Source organism: Oncorhynchus masou, chromosome 30 (assembly GCF_036934945.1).
Source record: "Oncorhynchus masou masou isolate Uvic2021 chromosome 30, UVic_Omas_1.1, whole genome shotgun sequence".
Lineage (NCBI taxonomy): Eukaryota > Metazoa > Chordata > Actinopteri > Salmoniformes > Salmonidae > Oncorhynchus > Oncorhynchus masou.
This window is the reverse complement of record NC_088241.1, coordinates 2,999,160-3,017,842: the sequence shown is the minus strand read 5'-3', so window position 1 is coordinate 3,017,842 and position 18,683 is coordinate 2,999,160. Positions and strand designations below refer to the sequence as shown.

General features: G+C 43.1%; 2 pseudogenes; both read right to left on the bottom strand.

Moving 5' to 3' along the window:
• LOC135522997 (nuclear pore membrane glycoprotein 210-like) overlaps nucleotides 1-2,067 on the bottom strand; it is a 30,113-nt pseudogene extending 28,046 nt beyond the window's left edge.
• Nucleotides 2,068-5,585: 3,518 nt separating this feature from the next.
• LOC135521799 (small conductance calcium-activated potassium channel protein 2-like) overlaps nucleotides 5,586-18,683 on the bottom strand; it is a 155,251-nt pseudogene continuing 142,153 nt past the window's right edge.

The window sequence follows — 18,683 nt, the reverse complement described above, 5'->3', positions numbered from 1 at the left end:
ATGTTCCTTTTACTGAGGAGTGGCTTCCGTCTGGCCGCTCCACCATTAATTCCTGATTGGTGGAGTTCTGGAAGGTTCTCCCATCTCCACAGAAGAACAATTGCTGTGTGGCCGGGCGGCCAGCTTTAGGAAGTCTTGGTGGCTCCAAACTTCTTCCATTTAAGAATGATGGAGGCCACTGTATTCTTGGGGATATTCAATGCTATAGACATTTTTTTGGTACCCTTCCCCAGATCTGTGCCTCGACACAATCCTGTCTTGGAGCTCTTCGGACAATTCCTTTGACCTCATGGCTTGGTTTTTGCTCTGACATGCACTGTCAACTGTGAGACCTTATATTGACAGGTGTGTGCCTTTCCAAATCATGTCCAATTAATTCAATTTACCACAGGTGGACTCCAATCAAGTTGTCGAAACATCTCAAGGATGATCAATGGAAACAGGGTTTGAATGCTTATGTAAATAAGGTATTTATTAATTAAATTTTAATCTGAAAACCTGTTTTTATTTTGACATTATGGGGTATTGTGTGTAGATTGATGAGGAAAATGTTTGTTTAATCAATTTTAGAATAAGGCTGTAACGTAACAAAATGTGGAAAAGTCAAGGGGTCTGAATACTTTCCCGAATGCACTGCACATAACGTTTTCAGTTGACTGTATGTTTCTTTCATCTTTCACCTTCCTTTGCCATTATTTCCCTCTTTCTCCATCCCTCTCTCTCTCACCTAACAATCTCTGCTGTCTCTGTGTCCTTTACTGGCCTCCACTCAAACTGTAGACCTGCCAGACTACTGAATGTGTTGCCTGAGAGAGAGAGAGAGAGAGAGAGAGAGAGAGAGAGAGAGAGAGAGAGAGAGAGAGAGAGAGAAAGAGAGAGAAAGAGAGAGAAAGAGAGAGAGGGGGAGAGAGGGGGAGAGAGAGAGAGAGAGAGAGAGAGGAATGACATCCTCAGGCAGAGAGACTCCTGGTGTCTGTCTGTCTGTCTGTCTGTCTGTCTGTCTGTCTGTCTGTCTGTCTGTCCTCTAAGCCAAGAGAATAAAGAGAAAAGTGAACTTCTGGGGCTGGATGTGGATAATAGACAGGTTCGTTTGAACTAGGCCTGGAAGCTGAAAACCAAAGTTTCCTTTTATCCCTTTGGATGATTTGAGTTGTTCCCTCTGTGAGCCTGTGGTACATTTGGATGAGTGAGGCATTTAAGCTCAGCTCTCGAAGGAACATCAGTGGCCCCATGCTCAGTGCTCATTCTTATGGACGGATGACCGGAGGAACAACCCCTGGTCTACATATTGACAGACTTTAGCCCTCAGAGTTAAATGTGTAGGGTGGGTGATATGTCAATGACAAGGTGAGTACAAGGTGAGTCCAGTGCCATGACGGAGAGCACGAGGGGTGGGTCCTCGGTGAACAGTTGACGCGTCATCGTGACAACCTGAATCTGCTTGATCTGGTCAACAATGACATCACAGCGCAGGGTATGGCCAGTCACTGAAAGATGATGAGGGCTGTTTAGTTACACCCTCCACACCCCTCCCTCTCTCCGTTCTGCTACACACACACACTCCCCTCACCAGAGTCCTGTCCCCGTATGATGCTGGCCCCTCGGTTAGTGTCCAGTGGAGCGGACAGAGGCCGGGCGGACACTAGAACCTGCTGGCTACAGGCTGATGGAGGGAGGATGGAGGGAGGGATGGAAGGAGAGAGGGGCCAAACAACGACTGCCTGGGGTCGGGAGGACACCCTGAAAATATCACACACAGATAACTAAGTGGCGTTCTGTCCACACCCACTTGGCATTATGACTAATATTTAAATTGATACATCTTCTGCTTTTTCAGCACCACCACATCAACTTGACAATCTGAATAGAAACATTAATTTCATCATTCACTGCCACTCACCATTTATAGCATCCCTTCTCTGCTGTCAACGTGAAGTTGACATGATTATGATTTGATCTGGGCAAAAGTAACTTGGGAACATTCAGCCTTGTCGACTGACTCAAAGCAATAATAGTTACACTAAAAATCTATAATTTACATAATACTTCAGAGTTTAAAACGGCCATTATTGTGAATACATTTTGAGGCCTCAACAATTGCGATCAAAACACTTAAACTGACGTTAGAGCGGTTTCATTTTTTAAGCAATGTCGCATTGTTTACGTTGGACTGTTAACGCTAGCTAACGTTAACTAGCTAAACTTAGAGGTTTCGATAGCCATTGCGAGCTAACAAGTAATAAAAAACTATATATGTTCATCAGTGACTTGTCATTTCTAAATAAACTAATTCATGAGACAAAAACAGCAACTAAAAAGTCATTAAACGAAACAATATTGCAAAATGTTGGTAGACAGCAACGCGTCACTATCATTGTTGATTTTTGATCTGAGTTGCCAAAAACAAAGCAGGGCGTTCATGACCAGCTAGTGACAGAACAGGGACGTCATGTGTTTACAGTCTTGAACATTCCACAACCAACTCTACTCTTCTTGTGTGTCGCCCAGTCGTCCGGGTTAGGGAGGGTTTGGCCGGTAGGAATATCCTTGTCTCATCGCACACTAGCGACTCCTGTGGTGGGCCAGGCGCAGTGCGCGCTAACCAAGGTCGCCAGGTGCACGGTGTTTCCACTGTAGCGATGAGACAAGATAATAACTACTAACAATTGGATACCACAAAATTAGGGAGAAAAAGGGGGATTAAAAAAAAAATAAACAATTATACTCTTCTTGGGGTCCAAAATAATTACATTTACATTTACATTTAAGTCATTTAGCAGACGCTCTTATCCAGAGCGACTTACAAATTGGTGAATTCACCTTCTGGACATACAGGCTACATTTGTTTTATCTAACATTAAATTATTAAACTTTGATATACAATACATTTTGTATCTCCAAGGAACAAATAGAATTTCGCACCATAACACGTCTTCAAACACTCCTTATGCAGCTGCAACTAGATTCTTTAAAGTGCCAAATTGCGATTAAAACAATAACAAAGCAGAACAAAGCAGAGGAATGGGCCTGAAGAAATGTAACCACTCAAATTCATAGACAAAGCTTTGGATGCAAGCAGTGATCATCCATAATATCAACATTATCGTTTTAACCATGTTTTGAGGCTATACAGTGTTTGTTTACATTTACAATGTTTACAAACATTTTAGTCAAACAAGTTTATATTTTGGGTTCTGATGGGGTCACAGTTGAACTAAGCTCATGAGAAATTTATAAATTGGAGTAAACTAATGGACAACAACACTTAGGCTTCTACTTCCAGAGTATACATTCTATATAAAAAAGTATATGGCAAATAGAAATCAAAACTGGATGGTGTTCAGAGATAGATGAGATGGGAGGGGTTGAGTGGAGCTGAAGTATGACACTAAAAACAAATCAAATATAACTATTGTAACATAAGCATTTCTAAGTTATATTCTTCAAGAATCAATGAGTATATCATTCATTTATGTCAATGTAAGTAACAAGTGCAGATGGCCATTTTAACAACAATGTGAGGTGTACATTGGACTGGGAAAAGAAAACACATTTTATCATGTAGACCATAAAATCAGGTATTCTAACATAGGAAAAGGACATGGGGAGACCTAGTCAGTTGTACAACTGAATGTATACAACTGAAATGTGTCTTCCGCATTTAACCCCTCTGAATCAGAGAGGTGCGGAGGGCTGCCTTAATGGACATCCACGTCTTCGGCACCCGGGGAACTGCCTTGCTCAGGGGCAGAACGACAGGTGGGGATTTGATCAAGCAACCTTTCGGAACAGGACAGGTGTCTACAGGCAGAGTAGTTTTTATACTGCAGGTAAACTGTAATGATTCCAAAGAAGAAAGAACAGACAAGCCACTCAGTGATGTTATATAGATATATACTTTATTAATTATCTCTGATAAAATAAAATTACAAAATCATTTCACCCTCAAACGCAGCTCCCTTGTCCATTATTTATTATTATTAAAGTTTATTATTAATACATTTATCATAATTGTCAGGACGAATGAGAAGAATACTATAGTATAATAATAGTAGATATTAGCTATAACCGTTAAATCGTAATGGTAGAAAAGACTGAGCAATACAAAGCTATGTAGATGTCAGTAACAGCATACTGTACAGTACAATATTCCAAGCGGGTGTAATTCAGTATTCCGGCCACAGAATGTCACTATAAGACAGTTTTCAAAATGGTCTCCGTAGAAAGGGCTTACAGAAGAAAAATAATATCTTATTCCATCACATCATAATAATTATTCTCTCAGATATATAGTCTCTCCCTCTATAGGGTTAAGTTTTGTTAGCAACCGGTTCTCTCTTGCCATGGCCTGTATCCTTTGTCTGGTTAATATTCCTTCATTCCCTGTCTATGGCAGTCCATTGAGCACAGTGAAAAGTGCCGTCCACAAAGCACTAGTACTAGTCCAAATCCAATGTTCCCTGAAAAACATTGTCAGGAAATCTGAAACTCCTCTTCCCATCTCCCCAGTGACATCTTCTTCTGCCTCTCTTTTGTAGTCCATTTGAGAGAGAGCACTTTGGTAGATTGTGTGCGTGTGTCCGCATGTGGATGTGGTGCAGCGTGTATGTGTGGGTTTAGGCATATCTGTGCCCCTGTGCGAACGGTGTGCTTGTGGTTTGAAATGTACAGCATACATTCATTAAAACAGAGTTTTGGGGACGTGTGCATAAGGAAATATGGCAGTAGTGTTTCCTTGGACCGTGTCTATGCTCTCAGCGTCAAGTAATAAATGCCTGGCAGTATGTTCTTTTCAGTTGGACTTAGTGCATTGTCTGCTTGGCAGTAATAGGCTATAGTATAGGCTGTACTATAGTGTTTTATAGTCTACTATAGTATGCTGCGCGATATTGTGTGCTATTTTGTGTGTGTGTGTGTGTGTGTGTGTGTGTGTGTGTGTGTGTGTGTGTGTGTGTGTGTGTGTGTGTGTGTGTGTGTGTGTGTGTGTGTGTGTGTGTGTGTGTCTGTGTGTGTGGTGTTTCGTATGTATTATGGTCGTTGATTAAATGGTTCGTTAAAGGGATGCTCGTTACCACACAAGTAGCAGTTAGATAGAAAATGGATCAAAAGGACAAAAAGTCATAGTCAATAATTCCTGATGGAGGGATGGGAGGGAAGAGGGCGAGAGATGGAGGGAGAGAAAGAGATGAAGAGAAAGAGGGATAGAGAGGGACAAATGGAAAAAGAGAGGAAGACATTTTCCTGTCATTAGATTGGATTCCATTAAAGACCTCTGTAATTAGTCCTGGTTATCTGTTTCCCCCTTCATCCCCCCTCTCCGTTTCCATCTCCTTCTCTCTCTCCCAACCTCCCTCCACTTCCTTGGCTCTCCTATCCCTCACCTTGTCTACCTCCCATCCCTCCCTCCCTCTCACAGCCTATTATCTCTGATCCTTTCCCTCGCCTTCCCTTGCCCTCTCCCATTTCCCTCACTTATCTATTTTCCTCCCCTATCCCACACCTCCTCCCTACTCCTTTCCTTAGCAGCTGGATGAGCTAGTGTTGGGCTTCTGACTGCCCTCCCTTACCCCCCCCCTCCCCCCTCTTCTCTGCAGCATCTGAAGTTGCTAGTATTAGGACTGACCTCCTCATCCCGTATTCCTACTGGCTCTCTATCTCCTCCTCTACCCTCACTTCTTCTTTCCACTTCCCATCCTCTCTTCAACAACTGGAGGTGCTAGTATTGGGACTAGTGCTACCCTCTATGGTTCCTTCTGGGGGCTGCTGTGGCTCTGGGGCCAGGGTTGGGCTTGGGGTCAGGGTATGGGCAGGGGCCAGCTGAGCAACAGGGACCAGGGCTGTCCCTCCTCCACCTGCACCTCCCCATCCTGCTCCTCTGTAGTCCCTCTCTCGGAGCAGGTGGAGCAAGGTGGTGTGCTGGGCAGACAGCGTGGCAGACAGGTGGGCAGGCAGGGCACTGAAGCCGGCGGTCAGCTGTTCCACCCGCGTTTCCAGAGACAGCATCTGCCGCTCCAGGTCCTCACTGCGATCGTTCAGCTCCGACATCAGCTCGTACATCACACTTTGCATCTGTACACACACACACACACACACACACACACACACACACACACACACACACACACACACACACACACACACACACACACACACACACACACACACACACACACACACACACACACACACACACACACACACACACACACACACACACACACACACACACACACACACGGAGAGAGGAAGATCATTTAGCAATGACATCAGGAGGGTTGGGGTCAATTTGAATTAAAGTCACTCAATTCAGGAAGTGATTTTATTTTTTTAAATTTCAGTTTACTTCCTGAATTGACTGACTTCAATTAGAATTAACCCAATCACTGGAGAGATATGGAGGATTTGAGTAAGAGAGCCATGAAAAAGGGAAGGAGAATGAGAGAGAAGAGAAGAGGAGTGAGTGTGAGGAAGGGAACCCTCAGTGTGGGCGTTATCATCTGGTAAAGGCTGAATAAGAAAGGAGAGAGAGAGACAGTTAAGGGCTGAATAAGAAAGGAGAGAGAGAGAGAGTTAAGGGCTGAATAAGAAAGGAGAGAGAGAGAGAGAGAGTTCAGGGCTGAATAAGAAAGGAGAGAGAGAGTTCAGGGCTGAATAAGAAAGGAGAGAGAGAGAGAGAGTTCAGGGCTGAATAAGTAAGAAGAGAGAGAGTTCAGGGCTGAATAAGAAAGGAGAGAGAGAGAGAGAGTTCGGGGCTGAATAAGAAAGGAGAGAGAGAGAGAGAGAGAGTTAAGGGCTGAATAAGAAAGGAGAGAGAGAGAGAGTTCAGGGCTAAATAAGAAAGTAGAGAGAGAGAGAGTTCAGGGCTGAATAAGAAAGGAGAGAGAGTCAAGGGCTGAATAAGAAAGGAGAGAGAGAGAGTTAAGGGCTGAATAAGAAAGGAGAGAGAGAGAGAGAGAGTTCAGGGCTGAATAAGAAAGTAGAGAGAGAGAGAGAGAGTTCAGGGCTGAATAAGAAAGGAGAGAGAGAGAGACAAGGCTGAATAAGAAAGGAGAAAGAGAGAGAGTTAAGGGCTGAATAAGAAAGGAGAGAGAGGGAGAGCTAAGGGCTGACTAAGAAAGGAGAGAGAGAGAGAGTTCAGGGCTGAATAAGAAAGGAGAGAGAGAGAGAGTTAAGGGCTGAATAAGAAAGGAGAGAGAGAGAGAGAGAGTTCAGGGCTGAATAAGAAAGGAGAGAGAGAGTTCAGGGCTGAATAAGAAAGGAGAGAGAGAGAGAGAGTTCAGGGCTGAATAAGTAAGAAGAGAGAGAGTTCAGGGCTGAATAAGAAAGGAGAGAGAGAGAGAGAGTTCGGGGCTGAATAAGAAAGGAGAGAGAGAGAGAGAGAGAGTTAAGGGCTGAATAAGAAAGGAGAGAGAGAGAGAGTTCAGGGCTAAATAAGAAAGTAGAGAGAGAGAGAGTTCAGGGCTGAATAAGAAAGGAGAGAGAGTCAAGGGCTGAATAAGAAAGGAGAGAGAGAGAGTTAAGGGCTGAATAAGAAAGGAGAGAGAGAGAGAGAGAGTTCAGGGCTGAATAAGAAAGTAGAGAGAGAGAGAGAGAGTTCAGGGCTGAATAAGAAAGGAGAGAGAGAGAGTCAAGGCTGAATAAGAAAGGAGAAAGAGAGAGAGTTAAGGGCTGAATAAGAAAGGAGAGAGAGGGAGAGCTAAGGGCTGACTAAGAAAGGAGAGAGAGAGAGAGTTCAGGGCTGAATAAGAAAGGAGAGAGAGAGTTCAGGGCTGAATAAGAAAGGAGAGAGAGAGATAGTCAAGGCTGAATAAGAAAGGAGAAAGAGAGAGAGTTAAGGGCTGAATAAGAAAGGAGAGAGAGAGAGAGTTAAGGGCTGAATAAGAAAGGAGAGAGAGAGAGAGAGTTCAGGGCTGAATAAGAAAGGAGAGAGAGAGATAGTTCAGGGCTGAATAAGTAAGGAGAGAGAGAGTTCAGGGCTGAATAAGAAAGGAGAGAGAGAGAGAGAGAGAGAGAGAGAGAGAGAGAGTTCAGGGCTGAATAAGAAAGGAGAGAGAGAGTTCAGGGCTGAATAAGAAAGGAGAGAGAGAGAGAGAGAGAGAGAGAGTTCAGGGCTGAATAAGAAAGGAGAGAGAGAGAGAGAGAGAGAGAGAGAGAGAGAGTTAAGGGCTGAATAAGAAAGGAGAGAGAGAGAGAGTTCAGGGCTGAATAACAAAGTAGAGAGAGAGAGAGAGTTCAGGGCTGAATAAGAAAGGAGAGAGAGAGAGAGAGTCAAGGGCTGAATAAGAAAGGAAAGAGAGAGAGTTAAGGGCTGAATAAGAAAGGAGAGAGAGAGAGAGTTCAGGGCTGAATAAGAAAGTAGAGAGTGAGGGAGAGAGTTCAGGGCTGAATAAGAAAGGAGAGAGAGAGAGTTAAGGGCTGAATAAGAAAGGAGAGAGAGAGTTAAGGGCTGAATAAGAAAGGAGAGAGAGAGAGAGTTAAGGGCTGAATAAGAAAGGAGAGAGAGAGAGTTAAGTGCTGAATAAGAAAGGAGAGAGAGAGAGTTAAGGGCTGAATAAGAAAGGAGAGAGAGAGAGTTAAGGGCTGAATAAGAAAGGAGAGAGAGAGAGAGAGAGAGTTCAGGGCTGAATAAGAAAGGAGAGAGAGAGTTCAGGGCTGAATAAGAAAGGTGAGAGAGAGAGAGTACAGGTAGATAGAACATTCCTCCATTGGCCATCAGAGCATCGTAACCATGGTAAAGAATGGCCGATTGAAAATATTTGTGGCAGAAGGGACTGATCCATAGAGACACACACACACCACCTACACACTGAACCACCCTCTCTCTTTCTTTCTCTTTTTCTCTCTTTTTCTTTCTCTCATGCATTCACACCCCCACATTAACAGAAATACCGCCCCTCCCTCTCTCCTCTCTTCTCTCGTTTTCTCTCTCTGTCATCCCATTTTTAACACTTGTTCCGGTTGCTAGGAGACGCAAAGCCACAGAAACAGATGGGTCAGAATGGAAACAGTGGAATGCTGAGATATATTTGAGGGGCAAAGTTATGTGTGTCAGAGGTTATTGCATGTGGTGTGTGTGTTTGTTTGGGTGTGTGTGTGTTTGTGTGCTTCTTAAATACCAGCCCCTCGTATCATGCTTGGACAGCTTTGGATATAAGTGCAAGTTAGTAGCACTGATATTTGGCAGTCTCTGCCACGTACATAGACTAACAGTACATGGCCTTCAGATTGCAGGCCTGAGTACAGTAAGACTAAAGCAATGTAACTAGCGAGCTACTGCTCCGTTTCATCTGTTATGGGCAGCCTAGCTGTTTAGAGGAGGTATTTCTGTATCAGGAAGTGTCCATGTACACAAAGACACCAGTCAGTGGCAGAGGTAAATGATATCCTGTATGATTACGGATTTCAGCGTTTGGCATTGCTCTACGTGTGTGTGTGTGTGTGTGTGTGTGTGTGTGTGTGTGTGTGTGTGTGTGTGTGTGTGTGTGTGTGTGTGTGTGTGTGTGTGTGTGTGTGTGTGTGTGTGTGTGTGTGTGTGCGTGCGTGCGTGCGTGCGTGCGTGTGTGTGTCACCTTTGAGAGGTCCACCAGAGTGTTGGCCTGATCACTCAGTTTCCTCTGCTCCATCTTCACACTACGCAGTCTGCAAAGAAACACACACATACACTGTGTCACACACTTACACACTGTGACACACACACATCGATGATGCATACACAAAAGAGTTAAGCCAGAAAACTGCTAGGTCACAGCCAGGTAACAGTTATTAGCCCAGCTAGGTTAGCAGCAGGTGTATAGCATAAGATTCTAGAATTAGACAGCATAGACCAGACCAGGAAGTACATACAGTAGAAGCCAACTGGTCCAACAGCTTCAGTTAGCACCATTCACTGGACATGAGTTCCATTTGGCTTCCAGAGCAGGTATAAACCCATCATTGTCTAATCTATTTTCACGTCAGACTAGACAGGTGTCAGACTAGCTAGCCAACCTCTACAACTAATTAACACAGGTTAACCACTATTTGCATGATCAATGGCGTTTTTCATTAATCATGGATGAGCTAGCTAGAAATAGTTAAACACGTCTATCAGGATGTTTCTCATAATGCTGCTGGGTCAGCCCTGTCAACCAATCACAATGCAGTGTTTCCTGTCCTGGAACTAACCACAGAGACCTAGGCGAGACAATATGTCTGGGTTGTTAATACATGTAAGTGTATTGAGGGCTGCGGGTCAGAGATGTGATGTGTGTGTGCTCTCACTGGTGGATGGCCTGCAGGAACTTCCTCTGGTGTTTGCGGACTCTGGAGTGGTCAATCTTCTTCTGTAGTTTGGTGTGTTTGTAGATGAGCCAAGTCTCCCTCAGAACGTTGGCCGCAGCATTTTTTATCTGCACGGAGAGAACACACGCACACACAGTTACACAGGTAGCCCCTGGCAACCGAGTCAGGCAGCAAATCTACCCGGCCTCTTCACTGGCCCCATCTCTCTCTATCTTCCTCCCTCTCGTTCTGTCTCTATCTCTCTTCCTCTCCCTCAACACAAAGACAATGTCTTCTTTCAAATCACTCCTCTGTTTTTCTCTTCCCCTGGCATGTACAACAGTCCTTACTCTCTCTGTCCCTCCACACACATTTGCTTACATACAGTCAGTCACACACTGTCCTTACGTAGAGTCAGCCTCCACAGCCCAATACTATTCATCCACACAGACCTGTCCTTAGGGAGAGTCAACCTCCACAGCCCAATACAGACCTGTCCGAAGAGATTCCATCAAGCAATCCCTGTGCTTCAATTACCTCTTTTGCCAATTGGCCTGGATCCTTTGCTGTCGACACGGAGCCCTGCCGATCCATCACGACTGGTCTACCGACATAACTGTCCGATTGGGTTTCTGTCCACCGAAGCAAGCACCAGTTAGCCTGGAGCTAGCCTGGAGCTAGCCTGGAGCTAGCCTGGAGTTAGCCTGCCTGGAGCTAGCCTGTCTGGAGCTGGCCTGGAGCTAGCCTGGAGTTAGCCTGCCTGGAGCTAGCCTGCCTGGAGCTAGCCTGGAGCTAGCCTGGAGCTAGCCTGGAGTTAGCCTGGAGCTAGCCTAGAGCTAGGCCCTTCTCCCGACTAGCTGAATAATTCCATCAGACAATTCCTGGGCTTCAATACCTCTTGTGCCAAGTGGCCTGGACCCTTTGTTGCCAACACGGAGCCCCGCCGATCCATCATGACTGGTCTGCCGACGTACCCGTCTGAGGGGGTTTCAACAGACTCTCCCGTTGCGACGTCCCCCTGAGGCCCATCTGCTAGCCTGCTGCTAGCCAGGCCTGCAGCTCGCCTTGCCTCCAGCTCGCCTAGCTACTCACTGGACCCTATGATCACTCGGCTACACATGCCTCTCCCTGATGTCAATATGCCATGTCTATTGCTGTTTTGGTTCGTCATTTTTGTCTTATTTCACTGTAGAGCCTCCAGCCCTGCTCAATATGCCTTAGCTAGCCCTTTTGTTCCACCCCCCACACATGCAGTGACCACACCTGGCTTAAATGGTGCCTCTACAGACAAAACCTCTTTCATCATCACTCAATGCCTGGGGCTTACCTCCACTGTACTCACATCCTACCATACCCTTGTCTGTACATTATGCCTTGAATCTACTCTTCTGCGCCCAGAAACCTGCTCCTTTTACTCTCTGTTCCGAACGCAGACGACCAGCTCTTTTAGTCTTTAGCCGTACTATTATCCTACTCCTTCTTGGTTCCTCTGATGATATAGAGGCCCTGCAGCCCCCTGCATCACTCCCATTCCTCAGGCGCTCTCATTTGTTCACTTCTGCATCCATAAAAGCATTAGTTTCATGCATGTTAACATGAGAAGTCTCCTCCCTAAGTTTGTTTTATTCACTGCTGTAGCACACTCCGCCAACCCGGATGTCCTAGCCGTGTCTGAATCCTGGCTTAGGAACCTGAAATTTCCATCCCTAACTATAGCATTTTCCAACAAGACAGAACTGCCAAAGGGGCGGAATTGCAATCTACTGCAGAGATAGACCGCATAGTTCTGTCTTACTATCCAGGTCTGTGCACAAACATTTCGAGCTTCTACTTATAAAAATCCACCTTTCCAAAAACAAGTCTCTCACTGTTGCCACTTGTTATAGACCCCCTTCGTCCCCCAGCTGTGCCCTGGACACAATATGTGAATTGATTGCCCCCAATCTATCTTCAGAGTTCGTACTGTTAGGTGACCTAAACTGGGACATGCTTAACACCCCGGCCGTCCTACAGTCTAAGCTAGATACCCTCAATCTCACACAAATCATCATGGAACCTACCAGGTACAACCCTAAATCCGTAACCATGGGCACCCTCTTAGATATCATCCTGACCAACCTGCCCTCTAAATACATCTCTGCTGTCTTCAACCAGGGTCTCAGCGATCACTGCCTCATTGCCTGCGTGCGTACTGGGTCTGCGGTCAAACTACCACCCCTCATCACTGTCAAACGCTCCCTAAAACACTTCAGCAAGCAGGCCTTTCTAATCGACCTGGCCCGGGTATCCTGGAAGGATATTGACCTCATCCCGTCAATAGAGAATGCCTGGTTGCTCTTCAAAAGTGCTTACCTCTCCATCTTAAATAAGCATGCCCCATTCAAAAAATATAGAACTAATAACAGATATAGCCCTTGGTTCACCCCAGACTTGACTGCCCTTGACCAGCACAAAAACAACCTGTGGCATTCTGCATTAGCATCGAGTAGTCAGGAACCAATATACTCAGTTAGTTAGGAAAGCTAAGGCTAGCTTTTTCAAACAGAAATTTGCTTTCTGGAGCACTTATTCCAAAACGATTTGGGACACTGTAAATTCCATAGAGAATAAGAGCACCTCCTTCCAGCTGTCCACTGCACTGAGGATAGGAAACACTGTCACCACCGATAAATTTACGATAATCAATCATTTCAGAAGCATTTTTCCACGGCTGGTCATGCTTTCCACCTGGCTACCCCTACTCTGGCCAACATCTCACCACCCCCTTCAGCAACTTGCCCAACCCCACCCTCCCGCCCCTGCTTCTCCTTCACCCAAATCCTGACAGCTGATGTTCTGAAAGAACTGCAAAAATCTGGATCCCTACAAATCAGCTGGGCTATACAATCTGGGTGCACCTCAGCCACGCTCAAGGTACTAAATTATATCATAACCGCAATCAATAAAAGACAGTACTGTGCAGCTGTCTTCATCGACCTGGCCAAGGCTTTCGACTCTGTCACCGCATTCTTATCAGCAGACTTAATAGCCTTGGTTTCTCTAATGACTGCCTCGCCTGGTTCACCAACTACTTCTCAGATAGAGTTCAGTGTGTCAATTCGGAGGGCCTGTTGTCCGGATCTCTGGCAGTCGCTATGGGGGTGCCACAGGGTTCAATTCTCGGGCTAACTCTTTTCTCTGTATATATCAATGATGTCGCTCTTGCTGCAGGTGAGTCTCTGATCCACCTCTACGCAGATGACACCATTCTGTATACATCTGGCCCTTTTTTGGTCACAATTGCTAACAAACCTCCAAACGAGCTTCACCGCCATACAACATTCCTTCCGTGGCCTCCAACTGCTTTTAAATGCTAGTAAAACTAAGTGCATGCTCTTCAACTGATTACTGCCCGCACCCTCCCGCCCGACTAGCATCACTACTCTGGACGGTTCTGACCTAGAATATGCGGACAACTACACATACCTAGGTGTCTGGTTCGACTGTAAACTCTCCTTCCAGACTCACATTAAGCATCTCCAATCCAAAAATAAATCTAGAATTGGCTTCCTATTACGCAACAAAGCCTCCTTCACTCATGCCGCCAAACATATTCTCGTAAAACTGACTATCCCAATCGATCCTTGACTTCGGCGATGTCATTTACAAAATAGCCCCCAACACTCTACTCAGCAAACTTAGTTTTACTATGAAAATAACCTCACACTTAACATCAACAAAACAAAAGGAGATAATCGTGGACTTCAGGAAACAGCAGAGGGAGCACCCCCTTATCCACATCAATGGGACAGCAGTGGAGAAGGTGGAAAGTAAAGTTCCTCGGCGTACACATCACGGACAAACTGGTCCACCCACACAGACAGCGTGGTTAATAAGGCCCAACAGCGCCTCTTCAACCTCAGGAGGGTGAAGAAATTTGGCTTGTCACCAAAACACTCACAAACATTTAGGGAGAGTCACTTTTAGGGAGAGTCAGCCTCCACAGCCCAATACTATTCATCCACACACACATACCTGTCCTTAAGGGAGAGTCAGCCTCCACAGCCCAGTACCATTCACCCACACAGACCTGCCCTTAGAGAGAGTCAGCCTCCACAGCCCAGTACCATTCACCCACACAGACCTGCCCTTAGAGAGAGTCAGCCTCCACAGCCCAGTACCATTCACCCACACAGACCTGCCCTTAGAGAGAGTCAGCCTCCACAGCCCAGTACCATTGATCCACACAGACCTGTCCTTAGAGAGTCAGCCTCCACAGCCCAATACTATTCATCCACACAGACCTGTCCTTAGAGAGAGTCAGGCTCCACTGCCCAGTACCATTCATCCACACAGACCTGTCCTTAGAGAGAGTCAGGCTCCACAGCCCAGTACCATTCATCCACACAGACCTGTCCTTAGAGAGAGTCAGGCTCCACAGCCCAGTACCATTCATCCACACAGACCTGCCCTTAGAGAGAGTCAGGCTCCACAGCCCAGTACCATTCATCCACACAGACCTGTCCTTAGAGAGAGTCAGGCTCCACAGCCCAGTACCATTCATCCACACAGACCTGCCCTTAGAGAGAGTCAGCCTCCACAGCCCAGTACCATTCATCCACACAGACCTGTCCTTAGAGAGAGTCAGCCTCCACAGCCCAATGCTATTCATCCACACAGACCTGTCCTTAGAGAGAGTCAGCCTCCACAGCCCAATGCTATTCATCCACACAGACCTGTCCTTAGAGAGAGTCAGCCTCCACAACCCAATGCTATTCATCCACACAGACCTGTCCTTAGAGAGAGTCAGCCTCCACAGCCCAATGCTATTCATCCACACAGACCTGTCCTTAGAGAGAGTCAGCCTCCACAGCCCAATGCTATTCATCCACACAGACCTGTCCTTAGGGAGAGTCAGAGGAGAGACCTGGGAGGAGTCACAGTCACCGCCTCTGCCATTTCAAATCACATTCTAACACACATTTTCAACAAATCAAGCTTGATTAATTGAACCAGGTGTGTTAGTGCTGTGGTAGAACAAAAGCCTGCACACACACACTGTGGTTCCCCAAGACCATGTTTGAAGAAATCATCAGTAGGACACCCTGGAGGGTGGCAGTGAGGGAGCATGTATCAATCAGTGAAATGGATCAATTAGCTCAGTGTGTTAGATGCTAAGTACAGTCAGGTGTGCTGCATGGCTGGAAAAACGCACTGCTTCTGGAACTCCAGCACCAGGGATGCCTAGCTAGCCTTGTTATATATGTACATTATGTATATTCTGTATGGTTTAGTAGGTTGCTATGCAATTACAACACAGGGGCCTGAAAAATCCCCTCAACCCCTTCCTTTGAATGAGGGAACATCTCTGAAGACATAAATTGAATGAGGACTTCAAAGAGATGCTGTGCAGTGAACAAAACAATTATCCCCCCGTCTGAGGAGCACAAAGGACCTGGCAGCACTGCTAATCAGCATGAGTCCACCGCAGTCAAGGACTGCACGCGCACACACACACACACACACACACACACACACACACACACACACACACACACACACACACACACACACACACGCAACACACACACACACACACACACACACACACACACACACACACACACACACACACACACACACACACACACACACACACACACACACACACACACACACACACACACACACACACACACACACACACACACACACACACACACACACACACATGAACAGCAGTTCTTAGGGCTGGTGGGAGAGTTCATTCAACCTAGGAGAGTGTGTTTTAATCAGAAGGTAAACAGATAACATGCAGGTTGGAAATGTCATTGCGTTTGCTGGCTGGCACATTCTGAAGTTATCCAGAGTGTCATAATGATGTCACAACAACACCAAGGTGCTATCCCTAGCAACTTTACCGCCACATAGTTACAACGCTATCGTCCTTGTTAGTCACATAGTTACAACGCTATCATCCTTGTTAGTCACATAGTTACAACGCTATCATCCTTGTTAGTCACATAGTTACAACACTATCATCCTTGTTAGTCACATAGTTACAACGCTATCATCCTTGTTAGTTACATAGTTACAACGCTATCATCCTTGTTAGTCACATAGTTACAACGCTATCATCCTTGTTAGTCACATAGTTACAACACTATCATCCTTGTTAGTCACATAGTTACAATGCTTTCATCCTTGTTAGTCACATAGTTACAACACTATCATCCTTGTTAGTCACATAGTTACAACGCTATCATCCTTGTTAGTCACATAGTTACAACACTATCATCCTTGTTAGTCACATAGTTACAACACTATCATCCTTGTTAGTCACATAGTTACAACACTATCATCCTTGTTAGTCACATAGTTACAACGCTATCATCCATGTTAGTCACATAGTTACAACACTATCATCCTTGTTAGTCACATAATTACAACGCTATCATCCTTGTTAGTCACATATGGGTGCTGTTACCCACCTTGTCATAAGCTATTTGTGTGTGTCAACATCTTGGGTTATGGGTTCTTATTGGTTGTAGCATAACAGTTGTTTGAAGTGGCATCAAATGGTGAAATCCTACAGGTCATGTTTTAGTGAACTGAAGTTCCTCTAGAATACTGACAGACAGTCCATGTACATGTCCATGTTATTATCATATTATTATATACTACATATCTTATCCAGAGCGACTTACAAATTGGTGAATTCACCTTATGACATCCATATTATATACTACATTTCCATGTTATTATCATATTATTATATACTACATGTCCATGTTATTATCATATTATATACTACATATCCATGTTATTATCATATTATTACATACTACATATCCATGTTATTATCATATTATTATATACTACATATCCATGTTATTATCATATTATTATATACTACATATCCATGTTATTATCATAGTATTATATACTACATATCCATGTTATTATCATATTATATACTACATATCCATGTTATTATCATATTATTATATAATACATATCCATGTTATTATCATATTATATACTACATATCCACGTTATTATCATATTATTATATATACTACATGACCATGTTATTATCATATTATTATATACTACATATCCATGTTATTATCATATTATTACATACTACATATCCATGTTATCATATTATTATTATATACTACATATCCATGTTATTATCATATTATATACTACATGTCCATGTTATCAACATATTATTATATACTACATATCCATGTTATTATCATATTATTACATACTACATATCCATGTTATTATCATATTATTATTATATACTACATATCCATGTTATTATCATATTATGTACTACATATCCATGTTATTATCATATTATAATATACTACATATCCATGTTATTATCATATTATTACTTACTACATATCCATGTTATTATCATATTATATACTACATATCCATGTTATTATCATATTATTACTTACTACATATCCATGTTATTATCATATTATATACTACATATCCATGTTATTATCACATTATATACTACATATCCATGTTATTATCATATTATGTACTATATATCCATGTTATTATCATATCATGTACTACATATCCATGTTATTATCATATTATATACTACATATCCATGTTATCATATTATTACTTACTACATATCCATGTTATTATCATATTATATACTACATATCCATGTTATTATCATATTATTACTTACTACATATCCATAGTATTATCATATTATATACTACATATCCATGTTATTATCATATTATATACTACATATCCATGTTATAATCATATTTCTGATATACTACATATCCATGTTATTATCATATTATTATATACTACATATCCATATTATCATATTATTACATACTACATATCCATGTTATTATCATATTATTATTATATACTACATATCCATGTTATTATCATATTATTATTATATACTACATATCCATGTTATTATCATATTATAATATACTACATATCCATGTTATTATCATATTATTACATACTACATATCCATGTTATTATCATATTATTATTATATACTACATATCCATGTTATTATCATATTATGATATACTACATATCCATGTTATTATCATATTATTATTATATACTACATATCCATGTTATTATCATATTATTATTATATACTACATATCCATGTTATTATCATATTATAATATACTACATAACCATGTTATTATCATATTATTACATACTACATATCCATGTTATTATCATATTATTACATACTACATATCCATGTTATTATCATATTATTATTATATACTACATATCCATGTTATTATCATATTATGATATACTACATATCTATGTTATCATATTATATACTACATATCCATGTTATTATCATATTATGTACTACATATCCATGTTATTATCATATTATGTAC